At 38.4% G+C, this 20,139-nt stretch overlaps 1 protein-coding gene and 1 non-coding gene across 2 annotated transcripts in view; one reads left to right on the plus strand and one right to left on the minus strand.

Annotated features, from left to right (window-relative positions):
• Positions 1-20,139, plus strand: part of Gpc3 (glypican 3) — a 406,893-nt gene that overhangs the window by 363,546 nt on the left and 23,208 nt on the right. The window lies entirely within an intron of this gene.
• On the minus strand, positions 19,624-19,730 carry LOC124075343 (U6 spliceosomal RNA). Its single transcript, XR_006846006.1, has one exon. It is a non-coding gene; the product is annotated as a U6 spliceosomal RNA (small nuclear RNA).

Genomic DNA, 20,139 nt, shown 5'->3' on the forward strand with positions numbered 1-20,139 from the left:
TGGATTGCAGGCAATAGAAATATTTCCTGTTGCTACATGACAGTAAAAGGGGCTTGAGCTAGTTGGTGGTGATCTGGAGAGTAGAGCTCATGATCACATCTTGGGTTAAAGGTTTAAACCAATATTAATACTAATTGGCTATTTTTTGTCCATGGTAAATAAATCCTTCTTATGGACATGCTTGCCCTGGAGAAACTTTCAGTGTCTCAAATGTCAGTGTGGGGACTTCAAAGAGAAACCTTGCTACTTATTCTTGATCTGGTATTTAAAGTGAAGGTGAAACCCAGGCCTAGGCTAGTCCCTTTTGCCATTCTTTTCTGTCATCTCCAAGTATTATGGGGGAAAGCAGTAACCTGCCCCTTGTAGATCACTTATTTGCATCACTATTGTGGAGGAAGCCATTAAAATTTCACATCTGTGGGCCCCATGACTTTCTGTAACAGATATTCCCTGTTTAGTTGCTTTACAATCTAAAGGCAAAATAACAATAACTCCAAAGAACAGAAATTAGGATTTTTTTTTTGTATCAGGGATTGAACCCAGGGGTGCTTAACCACTGAGCCATATCCTCAACCATTTTTATTTTTTATTTTGAAACATAGTCTTGCTAAGTCCTTAAGGCCTTGCTAAACTGCTGAGACTGGCTTTAAACTTGCGAGGCTCCTGCCTCAGGCTCCTGAGTTGCTGGGATTACAGGCTTGCACCACCAAGCCTGGCAGGAAATATTTTTAAAGCCATTCTTTGTTCTTTTTTATTTATTTATTTTTAAAATTTGTACTGGATTATGTATAACCATATAACCCTATTGCTAAAAATCCTGTGTACATAGAAGAGGCAAAAGACACTTCATGGGCTTAACTGTTCTATTAAATTGTTAAGTCTCAAATTCTCATAAATGGGAGTTGGTAATCACCATGTATTAATAAATTCATTAATGGGTTGATCTGGTGAAGAGGTAAAACTAATGGAGGAAATTTATAATAGCCTTTTCATCATGGTGACATCTGCAGAATATTCACCATTTAAAATAAATTATGATGCTTGCAAAAGAATGGGTAGAAAGGCTGTAGGGGAATGATATGTCCTAGGGTTTTCTATAGGAAAGATGTTGAGGCCTGTGCAGAGCTCAAAATACATTAGATACAGTAATATATCTATTTATACTTCCTTGTTGATAACAAGTCTAGGAATCAATTATGTCTATTCTCCCAAAATGTGCTCTAGAGTTTGAACAAACATAATTCTACTTTCTTGCACTCTTTGGAAACCCACCATTCGGATCTCTGACACTTAGTTGAAGGTTGCTTCTCAATAAGTAATCCACTCCCAGAACTGTCAGTCAAGAGCTCCTAAAGACTCCTTCAAACATGTGCTCTCAGTGCAAGAGGACTCCATGTTATCCCCTGGGAGGTAGATCCCATCTCATGGGCAAATGGAACACCCTCCAACCTTTAGGGTGCTGACACTTGAGTCATAATGGGAAGGGCATTACCATTCACATAGCCAAATAAACTAGATCCCAGTCCTGTCCCTGCCATTCCCTTGTATTGTGGCCTTGGACAAAATCACTCAGCTTCTCAGAGCTTCAGTTTCCTCATTTGCAAAAATAGTGATAAAATATTTGCCAACCTGCTCACCTTATTAGTTATGGAATTTAACGTGTATGATAATGAATATAGAAGTACTTAGACTATAAAACAGCATGTCCATTTAGGGTAATGTTGTTAATGTTGCTTAGTACCATTGGGTTATAAGTTAGTTTTATTTGCCAAAAGCCTTTAGCTAAAATTATAAACTAAGTCTCAAATGTTCTGGCCAATAATTTTCATTATAAATGTGTTCTCTTCTCCAACCCCAAGGTGGCATTTTCAGTTACTTGTTAACTTGTTTTTAGCCCAGGGTGGTCTGAAGTCTCTGAGAAGATATTTAAACAATGACAAATATGTCTGCTGAGTTGTGCAAATAACCACATAGTCACAACAGTAGTAGGCACCTACATCTTGAAAGAATCACAGCAAGTTATGTTTTGTTTTCTTTGGTGGTAGTGGGGCAGTGAGGGCAGGGGTGGACAATGATTTCAGGGGGTCAAGAAAGGGCCCCTGATTCTTTCCATTCTATCTTGCTCTCAGCTACAAGCAATCTGCTTTCATGTCTTGATCTTTTCTTTTAGAGACCAAATGCCACAGGGAAGCTGAAGGAAGCAAAGCTCACTATAATAGCACTTTTCACAGATAGAAACCAGGTGGTTCTTGCTAATAGATTGACAAGACAGCCAATCCCACCTCACCCTAGAGCTTTGTATTGCTTCCAGGGCTCACAAAGAAGGACTTAGATGCAAGACTTAGCAGTGATATTATCTGACAATTGAGAAGTATACCAAGAAATGGGCCTTTCCCAGGCTTTAGTGTTGACTGGGGAATTACTACAGGTAAGCTGGTGACAGATGAGAGGAAGAAAAGATAAAGTATTTCCATAAAGTTACCACAACTTGAGACATGTTAGGGATTTTGTTTATTATTTGGGAGGAGATTATTCTGAGGTTTGCATTTCCAAGTCTCTGCTTTATGATAGTTTCCTATCTGAGACATTAGGGATATGGCTTTTATAAGGGATAACTTGCTTTGGGAACTTATACATAACTCTGAGAATGGGGTTAGTCTTAGAAATAGTGTGATCAATTTGAGACCATTGCATTTTATAATCAGTTTTCAAATTAAGAGAAAACTTGAATGCGTGAATTTACTTACATGGTGCAATCAGTTTTCTCTGAATAGAAGCCATGTTGACCAGTTTATGACTAGCCTTAACTAAACTGTGGTCATCTAGTATGGATAGAAAGGAATGAGAGGAAGAGGCTCAGTAATCATTTGGTAGAAAAGCTGTGCAGGGATCACTGGGAAAGTAGTAATGCCAAAGCCTCTAACAAATAGAAGTGAAGCAAAACCTGTAGGGTATCATCTCCATATGATCTGCGGGAGCAGACTCTGTGCCATCAAATGGAAAGTGCTGTCCCACAAGAAGAAATATCATATTGTAGAGAAAAGTGAAGATGTCTCATAAAGCCTGTGCAGTTATCAGAAGTCTCCCTCATAAAAAATGGTCTATTAGAAAAGCCAAATTACAGGAGTCCACTGTAACAAGGAATTGTGAACCTGCTGGAAGTGATTGGTGTGGAAAGTTCTAGTGAGTGCAGATGGAGCTCAAAAATGAAGCCAGAGATGAAGTCTTGCTTTGAAATGAGGAAGGACTCAAAAAGGCATCAGATGCTTTGCAGTCACTGACCCTCCATCAGGATCCCCAAATGGCATGTGTACACACACACACACAGACACACCCACTATTAAATCTCTGCAATTCAGAAAGCACTCTCCTGATGCTTTTCTTAAGATGACAAAAAGAACAGAGATGCAGCTATTGCCTCTATTTTTTCCTTTATTTGCCTGTGTGAAATCCAAGAGATTTCCCATTCACTTTGTTTTTTATGTATTTATTCTAATTTGTTATACATAATGGCAGAATATAGTTCATTTCATATTACTCATATTGAGCACAATTTTTCAAGTCTCTGACTATACACAAAGTATTTTCACACCATCCGTGTCTTCATACATGTACTTAGGGTGATGATGTCTAACTCACTTCAGTAGGAATAAAGTTACTGGCTGGTTAGTGAGGTTATTTTTTGTGAAAGGAAGCCTTGTCATAGAGCCTGCCTACATCTGTACCTGGGTAAGAGATGTTTAACAATCTGCCAAAATGATCCATAGCACTTATGGTTCTTACCATTTCCAAGTATGCTCATTGATTTTTAAAAACTTTCTAGTCTTAAAAAAAATCCCAACATATATGATTGAAGGTAAATAAGACTTTAAGGTGATAATCAGAGTGCCAGCATAGACAGAATCTGCTAATTTGTAGCTCATCAATGAACTAAAGCAATAATATAATTACCAAGTAAATTAAAATGGCGTAGATGTAATTCTAAAAATTCTAGTATCTGCAGGCAGTCTGTGTGAGCAGAGGGAAATCTCATTAGCACCTTCTGGATGGATTTCAGAGTAAAGTGATTTCCTCCACTAACCATAAGCTCCTGGGAGAATAGAAAGCATGTCTTTTTCATCCTGTGTGTACACTTCTCATCCTGTAGGTGCTAATGAGATTTCCCCCTGCTCTCTCCTCAAATACTAGAATTTGTAGAATGGCCTTTGCTCTGTTTTTATTTACTTGGTAATTATATTACTATTTAAATCCATCAATGAGCTACAAATTAGGAGATTGTCTGTGCTGGCACTCCAGCACCTGAAGGGCTCAGCTCTCAATGACCAACCCCTGCTTCCCTCCTTGGCCTTGCTTAGCAATTGTCATTTAGTAGATATTCAATAAATATTTTAGGTCTAGGATTGTAGCTCAGTGGTAGAAGACTTGCCTAGCATGCAGGAGGCCCTGGGTTTCATCCTCAACACCATGAATAAATTAATGATTTCAGTTATTCATGTGTAACTTTGTTCAGATTTTTGTTTGCTTTTGCTGGGGATGGAACCTAGACCTAGTGCATGCTAGACCAAGGTGCCACTACTAAGCTACACCCCCAGCCCCATGTGCAATATTTACTTTTCATATTTGCTTCTTTTTATCTCATATTTGATAGGACAACTGTATGTCACATTCTCACTGCTTTCTAAACTGGCTTCCTCAATGTACCCTTCAGCTTCTAGCAGTTGAAATTGTGAGTACTGAGATAGGAGATCCTTGATTCAGTCAACACTGGAGTAGGACCTGGGGACAGGCACTGAATGTCTGTGGCCTAGGCAGCATCATGAGAAGAGTAAAAGGTCTGGGGAAGAATGTGAGTAGGGGTGATGGGAAGACATTGAAAAGCAGTTGCAATGTTTAGTATACACAAGAGAAGAATTAGTGAGATGTGAATGTTGTCTTCTATTATTTAGAGGTCTTGCATATGAAGATGGTAGGTCTGGAGCCAATGCATAGAATTTATAAGGAGTCATATTTTGACTGACATAAAGGTGAACTTTCTGACCCTTTGAACTATTCCTCAATGAAATGGACTGCTTTAGGAAACAATCAGCTTCCTGACTCGGGAGTCATTCAACTAGATATTAAATAAACATATTTCAGAAAGATTGACTGAATGGGTGTGAGGTGTCAGAGAGTGAATAGATACCTCCAACATGGACTCTTGATTTCCAAGATCCTGAATAGCTCTGAGGTACTCTAATTTTATAACCTAAATATGCCAATAGAGCAAAAGAGAACCAAGATGGTGGAGCAAACCTATGAGGCAGTTTTTCAGGCTGGAGGAAGGAAAGAGAAGTGGAGAAGAGAGTCTCTCTGGTTGTTTGCATTGGAGCACATGTCACCAATTATGATTTTCTATAACTATTTTCCTAAGCAAGTGGATCCTTAGGAATGGCAGAGATTTTTCCAGGGAGCCATTCTTTTCAACATCCTCTGTCACTCACAGCCTCTGGATTTGTTTTGCTAGTACAAGAATCCAGTTCTCATTTCTCCCCAATTATTTCCAGGCTTGTGACCTTCCTGCCCCCATGTTAGAAAAGCAAACCTGGACTAGAGCTCCTCTCGAGCTACAAATTATTAACCCAAATGACTGAATTGTCGAGATCAAGATTGTACTGTTCATACTCGTCCCTTGTACCTCTCTCCCATCAAAGTCTGTTCAAGAAAATTAGGCTAAAGCATCTCAAGTTATCTGTAACTCAAGACTTTTATTTCCCTCTCAACTCTGCTATGGACCAATTTTTTGTAGAATATAACAAAAATAAATTAGCTGGATGCAGTGACACACTCCTGTAATCCCAGCGGCTTGGAAGGCTGAGGCAGGAGGATCCCAAGTTCAAGGCAAGCCTCAGCAACTTAGCAAGGCCCCATCTTTAAAAAATAAAAATGTCTGGGGATGTGGCTCAGTGGTACAGCACCCTTGAGTTCAGTCCCCACTATTTAGGGAAAAAACTAGGAAAAATAAATGACAGAAGGCCTACAAAACATAAAATAGAAGCCACTTTTTTTGGCATTACTAGAGATTGAATCCAGGGCCTAACACATACCAGGCAAGTGCTCTAACACTGAGCTTCATCCACAGCCCTTTTTAATTTTATTTTTTTTTAAGATAGATTCTTGCTAATTTGAAAAGGCTGGCCTTGAACTTGCAGTACTCCTGTTTCAGCTTCTAGAGTAGCATGGATTGTAGGCATGTGCCATTGCACCCAGCTCAAGTCATGATTTTTAATTATGAGTTTCAACAGGCCTAAATATCTCTGTCAAGTTACTATAAAAGTTTCTAAGTGACTACTTTCAATTTCTGTACTTATATTCTTGTAGATTATCAATAACTATCAGAGTAGTAGACCATACTTTGAGAAGGGTGGTGTAGCTCTATCTCTGTGTCTCTGCCTTGTATCTCTAATTCCCTTGGTGGAATAATCTCAAAAGCAATCTTAAGTGGGTCTACATAGAGCTGGCTTACATTGGTTCATAAGAGCCCACTATTAAAATTTCTGAATTTTTGTGGGCTAGTTGTTAAACATAGCCATTACTAAAAATTAAGTTATATAAATTTACAAGGAAATAAATCTTATTAAAAAATAAAAGCTATTCTCAAAACTCTTCACAACCTAATTATTTTATAACATTTTATTATTATCTCTGCTCTTAAGGTTATATGTCTGTTGCATCTGTGTGGAGGAAATACTACATATTTTTCCAACTTTGTATTCAGTGTCATTGTATTGGTGCCTTGAAGTTAGCCATGATGGTTACCCCTCAGAAATCTGCAAAAAGTATAAATCAGGGCTTAATTTATTATTTTGTTGATTCTCTAGACTTAAGAAAGTAATGGTAAAAAATGTTCATAGTGCAGCTAAAACTTAAAATCATGTTGTATCTGTAGCCATTAAATGCAAATAGCACAAAAAGTTGAGGAAATATTCTTCCAGCATTTGAAAACTATTATCCAATTCAACAAAGAAGTCACTCCCTTCATTAATAGAGTGAAGTTCCAACATAAGTCTTTGTTATTTCACTTTTGTGTTGTTCCTTAATTTAAACCAGTATATTAGCCATTATTCCTATAGGAACTAGTTCATCAATTGCAACCGTAGTTTGGCTACAGATGTAAGAGTCTCACAAAAATCAATGAAAGCATTCTGTGAGAACCAATTGACTATAAGGAATTTATAATAAAAGGTATCATATATTTGTATCTATAAAGCAAGGGCTGCACATCTTTTATTCCAGTAAAATTTAAAAATAAAATAACATGCATACTTCTTTTTTTGAGAGAGAAAGGGAGAGCCAGTTGGTAAACATTGATCAACACATCACTGAGTGAGATGGTACATTTGGAGGATGCATTTACCTTTCTTCATCTTTAAAGTTTCTTGGCTTAAATCAATACCTCTTTCCACAATGAATGAGAGAAAATTTTTGTCTTCCAAAGTTATGCTGACAAAGAAACAACCCTTCATTTTTAGTGCCTCTGACTTCTAGGAATCTGGGACTTGGAAATCTTTAACTTGGAAACTGTTAAGTGGATCCATAACTTTTTTGTGCTCAAAACTTCATATTTCTTTTTGAGGTTGATAGGCTTCTTCTTAAGTCTCTCCTAACCAGTCTCATCAGTCCCATCCAAACCTAGATGAGAGTTATAAGACAACTCACTAGGGGACAGAGGTGAGGACCACTTTTTGGGTTCAGCCCCACTATCAGAGAGCATTAGGATAAATGAATACCGTGTGCTAGTATTAGCCCCCTGGTTTTGTAGAGTTAGGAGTGGAACTCCTAATATCAGGTTACATTTTGTTGGCTCAGTAATCATTTTTTTAACCACCAACCATATGGGCAGAGGTTGGAAGGAAAACTAAATTTAGAACACACCCCCACTCTTCTGTTCAGCATTTCTTTCTTGTTTGTGCAGTGAGGCAACATATTACTCATATTCGTATATACCACCAACTGTAAGAAATGAGATTTTTCCAAAATGTGGTCAGATCACTAAAGCTTTTCTATGCAAGTACACAGCAGTGGATTAAGAATGTCTGCACTTTGCTTCTGCTGATTTCTGAGCCTGTCTATGACACACAACACCAAAAGACCAAGTCAATAATGAAAAGGAGCTCAGGCATTTCATGTTAGTGGGTTCATAAGTTGTTTATCATTTTTAGTTCACATATAGAGATAATACACTAATATTTTTTCTGACTCAGGTATTTTTGAGCATGGAACCATGAATTTCTCTCTCCATTTAGTTTTTTTCTGTTTAACTCTACTTCTCCCCACATACCACTTCAATATGGCATGACAGTTGGAACAGGAAAGATAGACTTGGGGGTGGTGGGCAATGGTAATGATTTCAGCAGTATTTGTGAAAAACATGCACATTTCAGTTTTAGGGATTTCTAAATCTCAAATCACAGGTCATACTTTAGCTTGAAATGGCATTTTTTTAGTACCTCCACAGGGTTTAGAATCAGGTTCAGCTTAAGGAATGAGAGTAGCCTGTCTACCTTCAAGGAGAGGTTGTACCTTCCCACCTCTATCCAGCTTAGAGTCCAAGGGCATTCTCCTTGCTGCCCCTGGGTTATAGGAAGGAATGGTAAGTGATGAAGCCAAATCTTTTTAACCCAACCTTTCCTAATTTGTCCCAAACTATTTCTCCAATTTTATCCACGACTAACCAACCTCTACCCCATCTGTGACAAAGATCACAGCTCTTTGTCACTGTGATCAAAATACCTGACAAGAACAACTTAGAGGAGGAAAAGTTTATTTTGGGCTCATGAGTTCAAAGGTTCAGCCCATAGGCAGCTGGCCTATTGCTGTTAGCCCAAGGTGAAGCAGAACATCATGGCAAAAGGGCATGGCAGAGAAAAGCTGCTCAGCTCAACACAGCCAGGCAGCAGGAAGACAGAGAGCAGGTGAGGAGCTAGGACAAAAGATAACTCCCAAGGGCACGTCTCCAGTTAACAACTTCCTCCAGCCACATCCTACCTTGCCTACAGTTACCACCTATTCATACATTTAAATCATTAATCCATAATATGGGATACAGGTCATACATTTAGATACATTAGAGACTTATTAGGTTATAGCTGTCATAATCTAATCATTTCATCACCAAACACTGCTACATTGCCTAACATAAGCTTTTGGGGGAACACCTCATATCTAAACTGTAATCCCATCCTATGTGCCAACTACCTTGAGGTTCTCATTATTGCCAAACTTGCTGTTCTGCTCTTTCATGCCTGCCTGGAACTTTCTAAAGTCTTATACATAAAGCACTTAGCACAGTGCCTATGCTTTGCTTGGTAGGTTTAAATAAATGGTGGCTGCTAATATTCTACACGTGCTGGTTCCTTAGCCCATAATTATTTCCCCCTTTTCTATCTTTAAAACTCAGTTCAGATGCACCTCACTGCTCCATGAAGCCTTGCCCCAGGCAGAGTGCTTTGTTAATACTCATTCTAGCACTTATCAACTTGAGTTCAGGTAACTCCCAGTGCCTAACACATAATTAGTGCTCCATTTGTGGTTGTTGCATGGCCCTGGCTGTACAAAAATGAAAAGTGTAGTACCTACCTATCTGAGCTCCTAGTCTAGTTGGAGGGAGGGGGGGCAAAAGGAGGGGCACAAACACCTGACTATATAATTATAATGTAATGTGGTTAAAGCACTGATTGCAGTATGCTCAGGGACTTGTGGAAATACAAAGGAAAAACTGCAAACCCAGACTGGGGTGGTCAGAAACTGAGCTGAGTCAGAAACAATGTGTAGGAGTCAGGTGGAAAGGGGAGAAAATTGCAAGCCAGCGTTAAAGTCTGAGCAAAGATGTGGAGGCAAGAAAGAGTACAGCCATTCTAGACAGGATACACATGTTGGTGTGACTAGAGAAGAGAGAGAGGCAAGAGGTAAGCCTGGAATGTTTATTAGGGGTCACATTGTCAGGGGCTATCTCTGCCTTGTTAAGGAGCTTGGCCTTGATCATGTTGCAGGGTCTATAAATTCACAACATGTGGACCACCAGCCTCCCCAGCCCCCACCCCTCTTCATAGTAGACATTGATAATCAGTCACAGCACCCCATTCCACTGAGCCCAGATGTGACCTCCTAATCCTTCTCAACACAGCACTGCAAGGGAATACCACCAACAGATTGAGAGTGGCACTCTGGTTTGCTGGTAAAAGACTTTAAGTGTGTTGCTGGGGTTTGGGAGGATGGTGAGAGAATCAAAATACAGTTAGAATTGCGTTTTGGAATGTGCACTATGGAGGAGTAGATGAATTGAGAAGAACAACCAGGACCTAATTGATCAGATGTGGCAGAGTAAGGATGAAAGAGTAGTCAAAGAGGAAGTTGGTGTTTCCACCTTGGACAGATGGGCAGACGGCAGTGTCATTCAAAGAGAGAACATGAAGGAGGTAATGATAGGTTAGGCATAATAATAATAGCTCATGTTTCTGAGTGTTCATTGTAGTCTTTTAACCATTTTCTGTAGATCAATTCATTTTATCTTCCCAACAACCCCGTGGGGTGGATACCATTATTCTTTCTGTTTCACAGATGAAACTACATAGAGAGCTGTAGAATATTGAAGAACAGGCACAATCAAGGACACTAAGAGAGAAATGGAGTGAGAAAAGCTGAAAACCCATAACTGAGTGATTTACATGAATATGAATGGAACCAGCCAGGTCACCAGGCGCCCATTCTAGGGGTTTATCAGTTCATCTCTAATGTTTTAGAAACCAAAGGATTTACCATTCTTGGAAGAGGCCCACTTCAATGTGTATAAATCCATTATGCATTTACCACATCTGTTCTACTCATGAGGACAAACATCAGTAGGAATAGGAATTAAAACATGCCCATCCAAATGATGACCTAAATGGCTTCCAAATGAATCTTCTGATATAAAATACATGTACTATTCTTAAAAAGGAGATGAGTTGGAGGCTGAATTGCTACCCAGCACCCTCCAAAACACTCCACCTGAATAAAGCTATAAGAAAACCGCTTCTAGCCTGAAAAACACACATTATAAGGACAAGATTAGGAAGGACATTGACTTTTAAGAGAATATATATCATTGAGGCTGGGGCTGCGGCTCAGTGGTACAGTGCTTGTCTAGCATGTGTGAGGCACTGGGTTCCATCCTCAGCACCCCAAATAAATAAATAAATAAATAAATAAATTGTGTCCATCTACAACTTAAAAAATGTATATAAAAGAGAATATATCACATTAAATTGTTCTGTTTTTTCCAAGGGTCAACCTTTTCTAATTTCAATAATGACTATATATATGCATATATATCTGTGTATGTTAATGTTTATATTTGTTCCATTTGTTAAATAACTTCATATTTTCCAGAGTACTTTCTCTCAGCTGTTCATCTGAGCATTACAGGAGCTCAGTTACTTTAAGGAACAAGCTATTTCAATGGCTAGTTGACATGTTGTTAATTTCATCTTAGCCTCACATCTGGTTCTCTTGCTATCTGGGTTATGTCACTATTGCAGTGGCAAGTGCTACAGGGAGTCAGGTGCCTTAGCCAGAAGGGGATGAATGTTTATGCCCTATGGCCTAAGCATGACACTTAGCATTGGAGTCCAGGTGTGATAAGGTGCCTGGGTTTTCAGACTTCTAGACCAGGTTTTCTGTTAACCCTAAACTGTCTGTGAGACTCTCTATCTGCTAATGATCTTACAGTGTCCTCTGGAACTATAGTAAGTGAACTATAGATATGCCATTTTTATCTGAATATGCCATGCCTTTACCTTTGCTCAGGTCATTGCATCTGCGTGAGATGCCCTCAGTTCTCCTATCTGAAAGTTTCAAGAGCCACCTCCTTCACAAAACTTAAGCTTCATAGTCTCAGCCCTCCATGACATCTCTTTCTTTCCCAAAGCCCTATCTCCATCATTCTGTACACCACAATGACCACCACCTAGTGGATTGTGATTTACTAAGAACTTCACATTCATCAAGTGATTAAATCCTGATTATAACCCTGGAAGGTAGGCTTTAATGGTAGCTCTTGAGGAGAAAACCAAGACTCAAAGAGTTAAATTACTTGCCCAAGGTTAATGTCAATGGATAGTAAGAGATAGGATTGGAGCCAAGATCTCTCTAATGTCAAATTCATTTCTGTAACTATTATGCTGCATGGCCTGGCACATGTAGCTGATAAATATTGGTTGATGATGACAACAATAATCCTCCCATGCTAATAAATGACCCCTGACTTTTTCCAGAGCGTTGATGATTAAAATTAAAATAGCCTCAGCAGGAGGAGTTCAGAGGCTCTTCAGCCTTCTAGGGTCAGGTGGTAATAAGGAGCTCAAAGCATAGTGTGCTCAGCCCAGTTGTTGGAATGTTCTGGAATCTTAGAACTTTCTCCTTCTCTTTCTATATATTCCCTATATATTTTCCTGTGAATCACAATACATCTGGGTACCTTAATCTGGGCCCAATAAGATGTTTAAGTAACTCACTTTGCATGCTTGAGAGTTATGGGTCCACTCTGTGCCCCACTGGAGAGCTATGACTATTGATCCAGAGTGCATTCTTATGCTTCATGATCACCTGGCCTAAGTATGTCCTAGGCTATCATTTGTTAGGGTAGCAGTTTGCACAGCTTATTCTGAAGGTAACTTTGAAGACACATAATCTTGGTTCTGGGAGGCTGACTAGGCTAAAGGCCTCATATGCTGCTCTTCTTGGATCCAATGCCCCAGCTAAAATAATACATTTAGAATTATTCACTATCCCTTCAGTTCAGCGCTAAACTTTAAAATGCCATACTCATGAGGAAGTTTTGACTTTTATTAGGTCTGTGATATGTTAAAGAATTTAATATTGTAGAGATTCATAATGAGCTTGGGAATGAATCTCATTCTGACTATGATAATAATAATAGAAACATCATAGCTCTTACTACTACTTGCTTTTTCCATGGTGACATTGGTCTGAATACTACCACATTTAATCTCTACACCACCCTTTGGGAGCTTGATAATATAACTTCCATTTTATAGGTGAAGAACATGAAGTCTGGTGAGATGAAGTAAGTAGCACAAGGTAACACAGCTAATAAATGCTCAAGCAAAGATTCAAACCCATGCTTTTTTTTTTTTCTCCAAAGGCATTGAAACTACTCCTACTAATCTCTGCTCTGTTGTCTCCCTTTCTGCTGTATGTTACTCCTGTATGCCATGTAAGCCTTCAGTCAGCAGCTAGCTGAGATCCATAGGATGCAGTTTGGCCAGTGTTGAGATCAACAAAAGGATAACAAGCGGCATAGAGTAGAAAGGGCTCCAAAGTGGTCATTCAAGCCATGTTGTTGTGCTCAACCCTTGATCCTCCTTACATTTGCTTGTATTGGCAAGAAGGTAGAGATAAGAATGCAGATGGAGGATTGGGGGTGTGGAGTGACTAAACTTATTTGGTCTTCTTGGACCTTTGTAGATACTCAAACAGGTCTGGTCTAGTTCAGTACTCCTCTTTTCCTTAGGCCCGACATACTCACATAATTCACAGTCAACTTTATGGCTAGCTAAAGATTGGGGATGTTCCATAAAGAAGAGATCACTTATACAAATCTACAACCTTAGCTGAAAAATAGAAATTTGTTTATGGAGATGAAACCAGTAGGAATGAAATAACTAAAAACTAACGTGTGGTTATCTTTGGTGTATATCATATGGCTAATGTGAATTTATAATCGCCCCTATATACGGAATGTTGCTTTTGTTTATGAGACTTTGTATGGAATCTTGTTGTTAATATTGGTTGGTGAACTGGTCTTTTTTTAGTAACAGCTTTATTGAGATATAATTCACATAAGCATACAGTTCAAGCATTTTTAAGTGTAGAATTCAGTGGTTTGTAGTATATTCATAGAATTGTGCAATGATCACCACAGTCAATTTTAGAATATATTCATTACCCCAGAAAGAAATCCTTAAATTTTTAGCCATCATTTTTAATCCTCCCAATATTAAGTACTAATCTACTTTCTGACTCTATGGATTTATTTGTTCTTTAAATTATACAAATGGAATTGTATTATGTGTGGTCATTTGTGACTGCCTCCTTTCACTTAGCATAACATTTTCAAAATTTGTCCATGTTGAAACTTGCATCAATAGTTTTATTTTGCTGAATAATGCTCCATTGTATGGCTATATCACATTTTACTTAAACATTCATTAGTTGATGGAAATTTATGCTATTCCCACTTTTGACTATTATAACTTAGGCTGTTTATGAACAAGATTTTATGTGGACACATCTTCCTTGCTCTTGGATATATACTAGAAATGGAATTGCTGGGTGGCATGGTAACTCTATTTTTAATACTTTGAGAACTACCAGACCATTTTTCAAAGTGGCTGCACCATTTTACATTATTGCCAATTTCCATATATCTTCACAAGCACTTATCTGTATTGTTGATTATAGCCATCTTAATCACTGTGACATGGTATCTCCTTGTAGCACTTCCCTGATGACTAATGATGTTGAGCATGTTTTCATATGATTATTGATCTTTCATGTACCTTTGGAGAAATTTCTATCTTACGTTCTTTGCCCAGTTTTAATTGAATTATCTTTTTGCTATTGAATTACAAGTTTTCTTTACATATTCTGGGTATAAGACCCTTGTCAGATATGTGAATTTGGAATATCTTCTCCCATTCTGTGAGTTGTCTTTTCACTTTTCTTGATAGTATCCTTTGAAGCATATAAGTTTTTTTTTTTAATTTTGATGGTGTCCAATTTATCTTTTTAAATTTACTGAGGCTTGTTTTATTGCCTAGCATATGGTCTGTACTGGAGAATGTTCCCTGTCCACTCGAGAAGAAGATATATTCTGCTACGAACCAGTGTTTTTTATCTTCAAGACTAAGCTGTAAAGTCCCTTCTCCATTAGAACTTCATATTTCAAAACAAAATTCAGTCAATAACCCTTCCTTCATATTCTTTAGGAAACAACATGTGCTTCACAGTTACCATTTAGATTTCAGAATCAAAAATACACCTACAGGAAGTTCTCTTTTTGCCATTTCAGTTCTTCTTCCCTCTAGAACCATAGAGACATCGCTTAATAATCTACAAGGAGATTTTACATTTTATGGTTTATCCGAAGTAACGTAAAGTTCTCTATCTTTCTGCCAGCCCTCTTAAGGTCAGGTCACTGATATAAACTGGCACAGAAGAGAAGGGATTTTAAATATCAGAACACAGCAGTTTTTTCACTTGTCACTGAAGCCATAGGGCCCAACAAGTAAAAATACATAGAAAAAATAAATAACAAACAAGAAATATCTGACTTCTGTTCTCAGCCTTTTTTGGTGACCTAATCAGATGAGCTGTCGAGACACCTGAGAAAGTAGAACTTACATGCATAGAGCATAATGGCTGAGTGTGAGTGGCTGGCTGAAGTCAAATGTGATGTTTAAACTGTCTATTGGTATCACTTATGCCATTTTTGAAAACTGGCTATGCCTCAAAAAATAAGTTCTGGAATTAATTTCCTATTTTAAATGGTGTTCAGTATTGCCTTTTGTCAGAAAAACTATTCTCACTTGTAGATTTATAAGGTAATACAAATAAACATCAAAGAAATAAAAATATTATGATCAACCAAGCTGTGATTTTAAAGAGAAAAAGAAAAAAAAATTGATCTCTTTTTCATGCATCTAAATTCTCATGATACTTATGCCATACACATATGTATAAGTTTATAAAGCTATACAATAATAAAATCACAGACTATCACAGTGGGTAAGTTTAAGATTCAAACACAGGAGAACCATTTCTCCTATGAGATTTTTTTGAGTTCTTATATGAGCACTCTTAAAATCCAACCACAGAATATCCTGTCTCTAAGTAATAAAATTTGGTACACTGGCTACAGCAATATAAAGATGGCCAAGGACCAACAAGGAATGGTGAATCACTTTAATCATGTGGTCCTAGGACCAAAGACCAGGCTCTCAGACCTGGACTGTGTATCTAATTGTACTTAGTAAATCAAGCCAGTGAAGGCAGTGAATCTCATGCTGAGAAAAAGAAGGAAGCCAAAACTCAAAGGGGCCTAATTCTGCTGGAAGTTTGGAGAATGGATGTCTTTTAGGGAATTCTTTTGTTCAACATAGAATAAGTCATTCACAGATGTGCCCACTTCATCTCATATTTGTAAAACCTCTGTTTTAAGATGTTCTTTTTTGATATAGATGTATTAAGGCTAATGTTTCCAGCATAACCAAAATTTGTGTAATCTAGAAATAAATTCCATCTGCAAATACTCATTATGCAATATGGAAATTGCTCTTAAGAGCTTACTGTTTATATCTATAGGGACACAACATGGATAGGTGTTTATGACCACATGTGTCTCACATTTAACGGTAAAATAGATACCAACATCCATTCAGCACGGAGTGATTTAAAATACATTTAATTCCCAAATGTTAGCTTTGCTCAGAAAAATATAAAGCCTTTCTGGTTAGAGAAGAATTTATGGAATGATGTTTTCAAGGTGACTGTAGTTGATGTTGTATCTTTACTTGAATGAATGCTCCCATGGACAGTAATGATGATAAACAGGGTTCACAGCAGTGAACTCTTGTCTGAGAAAAGGCAACTCGTGTCTCCAGCTTCTAGGAATTGGGACTATGGTTTCTGAATCAGGTACCCACAACACACACACACACACACACACACACTCCATCTCACCCCCCTACCATCCCAATAGTTGGTCCTGAACACTTCCTGGAGTTTGGCTGGAGTTCAGAAAGAGGAGAGGGGTAATAACACCTTCTAAACCATTGCAGCTTCAAGGTTGAAAGATCATATACATTTGGTAACTACTTTAGGTGTATTTATTCATGTCTTCATTTGTGATTCATTTATTCATTTCCGTCTAATCTCTTGCTCTCACACAGTCCAGCCAAACTGTTTCCTGAACATTTTTCATGCCTCTTGTATCTCTATACTATTCCTTTTCTATCTAGAGTATTTATGTCTCTCCTCCTACTCAGCCCCTCTCTTCAGTCTTCACATACCCAAATTCTCCCATGCTTTCCAGCCCCACTAAATGCTTCTTCTTCCAGAAAATCTTCTCTAATCATAAAAAAAAAACTTCTACCCACTCTAGAAGGGAATTTCTTCAATTTCTCAGTACCTGATTAAGACAGTGTAACACAGTATATAAGCGCATAGCCCCTTATAAATTGCATAGCTTTGGGCAAGATTCTTCTCTGAATCTCAGGCTCTAAATTTATAAAATGGAGCTAGTAATATCTGCTCTGTAGGATTTATGGAAGACTATTTTTTATTATTTTTCACAATGCTACGGATGGAACTCAGGGCCTCCTGCATACTTACACCACCACTCTATCAATGAGATATATTCTCAGTCCTCATGTAAGGATTAAATGGGATTGTATATACTCAGAACTCACAGTTAGTGCCCTATTAATTGTTGCTGTCCTTGAGGACAAGGATTATGTGTTCTTCAACTTCTACTCTCTCAGCACTTAGCATGTGCCTGGCTCAGGGTGGATACTATGTGATTGTTTGTGCAGTGAATGAGCCCCCTTTAGTAATGAGAACATGGTGGAGGTGAGGAGTCCTTTCCAGGACTTCTGGGAGGTAATCTGTTGTGTTTGTCACGCTTTCTAGTGACTTCCTTAACAAGCTACAATAATGGAGCTGCTCATTTTAGATTGTAGCAGAACTGCCTTCTCTGTTTCTACATCAGGGATCTGGTGGAGCAATGCAAACTGGGCCCTTGGTGCCACATTACAGCTCTCTGGTTATTCTCTGAGCATTTTGCTCTCCTGTGTAGGCCCTGGAGTTCCTCCCTCACTAAGGACTGAGTTCATTCAAACTTTCGCATTAATTGTTAAAACTTTTTCAGCTGGTTTGGTGGTAGTTTGTTTATCCTTGGCCAATGTGACTTCTTTTTTACTCAGTCTCTTTGAAAGGTTCCATAAAGTTTTTGATACATTCAAAAGATCATTAAATGTTTTATGTGTAAAATAAATGAGAAATGCTTTGGTTTCTCCTAAAGTTTCCCTCTGGTAAAGTCAAGAGGAAAGCATGCATTGTAAATGAACCATAGTTTTTATTTGTTGGGTTTGGGCCTCTCTGCAATTCCTTTTTTGGCAAGAACATGGAGTATATTGAATTCCAAAATGATTTTTCAATCAAACTGCGTTTCTATATTTCCTTAAGAAAAATACTCCTGGGCAAAGGAAGAAAAATCTTCAATGCCGGAGACGTTGGTCAATAGCTTTTGATCACATTTTCAGGAGATAAGGCAAGGATAAATTTAAACATAAATCAGGGAACACTAATGAAAGAAAAGCAACCAACTGAAAGGGCTTCACCATGGACCATTGGTTTGACTGCCAAGGAGAATGTGAGTTTGGTCCTTTATAAGCGGAAGATGCTGCTCAGTGGGGTATGGCTTTGGCCACATATAAATACAGTCAGAATTTTTAAATGGGCAGTGCATCTAGTATGTGTTGTTTTTATTTCTAAAAAACCATAAATAAGAGCCTGGTGGATGGGTCAGATTGGATATGCAACACTGTGAAATAGTTACATAGACATCTTTCTCATCTATGAGCACCGTTGTGCTAGGATACAGGCAAGAAAGGGTTCACCTGGGAAACTCAGCATTCTACCCCTGGCTTGGTACACAGAATGCACTCACGAAGTATTTCAATGTATAGAAAGTATTTGCCTGACAAGAATGTCTCTGTAGAGCACTCATAAGAGCAGGAACAACTCACCAGGCCTTTTTCTACCCTTCTGACTCTTAAGACAATTCTTTCTTAGGAGACACTAAAGTTTGGAAGCAGGGAGGAGAAAAGGGAAAGATTTTCTTTTTAATTTTGTTCTTTCTTCCCTATCCACTTAGGAACTATTGATACCCTGACAGACTTTAAGGCTTTTGTTTTTGTTCATTGTTATCACTTTGAACAAATGTATTTCCCAAGCCCCCAAACCAGGCTTGAGCTACATCACAGGGTCCAGCAGTATCAATATTCCCCCTTGGTCTTGTTTATCTGGTGGTGAAAGGTAAGGTGAGGCTAAGGGCCTGAGACCCTCTCTGTAGGAAGAAGCAACTAGGGCCATGTTTTTGCCTAAAGTCTGCCCATGGTCCCCAGCCCAAACCAGCGAGTCTTATTTTCTTTTTTTTTTTTAATTTTTATAGTTGGTTGTTCAAAACATTACATAGTTCTTGATATATCATATTTCACACTTTGATTCAAGTGGGTTATGAACTCCCATTTTTACCCCGTATACAGATTGCAGAATCACATCCGTTACACATCCATTGATTTACATATTGCCATACTAGTGTCTGTTGTGTTCTGCTGCCTTTCCTATCCCCCCTCCCCTCCCCTTGCCTCCCCTCTTCTCTCTCTACCCCCTCTACTGTCATTTATTTCTCCCCCTTGTATTATTTTTCCCTTTCCCCTCACTTCCTCTTGTATGTACTTTTGTATAACCCTGAGGGTCTCCTTCCATTTCCATGCAATTTCCCTTCTCTCTCTCTTTCCCTCCAAAAATATGGAACGCTTCACGAATTTGCGTGTCATCCTTGCGCAGGAGCCATGCTAATCTTCTCTGTATTGTTCCAATTTTAGTATATGTGCTGCCGAAGCGAGCACGCAAGTCTTATTTTCAAAGGACACTACAGCTATGTATGAGTGTTATGTTTGATACTCAGTGTGATCTTAATAGATTTCCAAAATCTTTAGCTGTGGTAAGATTTTGGAATTGTCAAGAGGCAAGTAGTGGTACCAGTACATGCCTGGCTCCCATTTCACCAACATGTGGGTAGAGTTTTTCCTGTCATTTATTTAAAAGCGAAAAGCCAAAGTAAGCCCTAGTGCCTCCAACTATTAACAAAAGTGGCTGCTTCCCAAGTCCCATCCTAGTTAATTGCACATGCATGGCAAAAATGACCTTAATGATGGCAGAGGGCTCTTCTCTCTCATCATATACCTTGGTAAGGTGCTAGGAATGAAGTGCAAGTGATCTAAGAGAGGTAATTCAATTCAGCCAATTATTTCAGCT

Source organism: Marmota monax, unplaced genomic scaffold, assembly GCF_021218885.2.
Source record: "Marmota monax isolate L192 unplaced genomic scaffold, Marmota_monax_Labrador192_F-V1.1 WCK01_AAM20220418_F8-fsc00054, whole genome shotgun sequence".
NCBI lineage: Eukaryota > Metazoa > Chordata > Mammalia > Rodentia > Sciuridae > Marmota > Marmota monax.